This window comes from Bidens hawaiensis, unplaced genomic scaffold (genome assembly GCF_021521415.1).
Source record: "Bidens hawaiensis isolate Kalapana, Puna unplaced genomic scaffold, B.hawaiensis_p1.1 tig00022561_1, whole genome shotgun sequence".
NCBI classification, from domain to species: domain Eukaryota; kingdom Viridiplantae; phylum Streptophyta; class Magnoliopsida; order Asterales; family Asteraceae; genus Bidens; species Bidens hawaiensis.
In genome coordinates, this window is record NW_027493520.1 from 37735 (window position 1) to 39895 (window position 2161).

Genomic DNA, 2161 nt, shown 5'->3' on the forward strand with positions numbered 1-2161 from the left:
TATGCACGTCATGATAGTTTGCATGTCAAGAAGGAAGGCGGGGCACTGACGGTATGGGTGCGACCATGCAGTCCGCAATGACTGCACTGACTTACAATAAACGCTATAGTTTTAGTCAGATGGTCTTTTACGAGATTGACAGACAGAGAAGGGCGATGTCTCGGGAGCGGTTCATTATGTATCCACGTTTCATCCAGATGATATTGAACCATGTGGCTCCGAATCTACCTCAGAGACGACCGATCAGATACGTGGAATCTGTGAGCAAACGTATCTTTGCTCAATGCCGCACTTCGAGTGCGAGGAGCAACCCTGAACGTCGTCCAAGGTTTGGGAGCTGATGGAAAGCCTTGGATGGTTATGAAGTATAAACCAATCCGGTGTCTTAAAGAAGTACCGATGAAGCTTATGCCCAAGGATGTGCTCAAAGACCTAAAGTGGTGGTTCGTTGATTGTGAGACAGCGGAGGCAGTGATGGAAGATGAGGATGAACAAGAGATTCTTAGAGTTTACGATCCGATGCATCTTGTTAACTTATCGCAAGCTGATCTGAAGGTGCTTAACGAGAAAAAGATCTTTTATATTCCAGCTTGGAAGGACGAAGCAAGAAAGTATCAACGAGTTGTGTCGGTGTGTGTTAGAGAAGGAGTGCACGCGTGAAGATACATGATTACGAGACAAGAGCTGAAAGATCAAGATATGAAGCTACTGCCAAGGGGGAGTCTGTTGGTGCATAAATGTCAGTAGTTCATATGTCTAATGTCTGTAATCGAGTCTGTAATATTGTTTATGTATTTGTTTGTTTAAAGCGAAGTTGTTGACAAGTTCGCTTAGGCGAACTTGTTAACCAAGCGAAGTTGTTGACAAGTTCGCCTAGGCGAACTTGTTGAACAAGCGAAGTTATGGACAACTTCGCCTGAGGCGAAGTTGTCGTGTATTTATATAGGTTACGGATTACTGTTTAAGAGTAGTTCAAGTTACGTGTAATTCTGTGAGTCAAGTGACGTGAGGTCGAGAGTCTGTAAGTATCACGTGTTGAGTTATTAATATAACGTGAGTTTGTTCGTATCATATTAGTGTGTTCGTGTGTTTGTGTTCTACGTCCGTAATGATCTACACAGGGATTCCGCACCTGTGTATATCGGGATATCTCGTGTGATCCGTCCAGGGAACCTACACCAGGTCAGCTTGGGAAAAAATTATTTCCAATAACTGTCTTAACACATTTTTCATTAGGATTTTAATTTATTTTCTAATTCGTTAACATCAGCGAACTTAGCTAGTAGCGAACTTAACATCAGCAAACTTATGGATAGGCGAAGTTATCTACGGCGAACTTGCTTATAGCGAACTTGTCTATGGCGAAGTTGCTGCAGCGAACTTAGTCAATCAGCGAAGTTGATCAGTTAGGCGAACTTGCTTGCAGGCGAAGTTCGCTTGTAGGCGAAGTTGTTCAGCAGCCGCCGCTGTTCGTCCTTAATCCCCAAAATCATCATCGTTTTACCGAGAAAATTCCTGGATATGATGCTAACCGAACCCGGGATCATTCCCATGGTCTCGTTTGGGTAAAACTTGGTCCGGAAGACATAAAGTTTGAGTCTTTAGGCTCATAACGTTCAATATCGGTTCTAAGGTTTATCTTAAACGAACTGTTTATATTTACGGGTTGATTAGGTTTGTTTTAACATCAAGTTTATAACTTTATATACCCGATCTATTCTAGTTCTAAGTTTTAAGGCTAAACGTTTATAAAAATGTAAACTTTAGGATCGAGACATACCTTTTTCGGGTTTGTTGGCTTAGCTATGAGCTTTAGATCTTGTATTTATCTCGTGTATTGAAGAATCTACCAATTGTAACGTACGCTCGATCTCGCTCTTCCCTTTCCTCTCTCGGCCGTATACATATAAGGTTGTATGTGTGTGTTTGAGTGTGTAGGCAAATATGGAAGGTGGAATGAGGATTAGGGTTTTAGGGTGATTTAAGGGATATTTATATCCCTTAAAGCCCATGGACCTAATGCCCATTACCCTTAATCCATCTTAATTAATCCAAGTCCATGATCTTTTCCTTATTAGATACTAGTTAATATTATTTAACACACGACAATTTAACGCAACTTTCTTTATTTATTATTAGAATATTTAGGATGTTACAACAA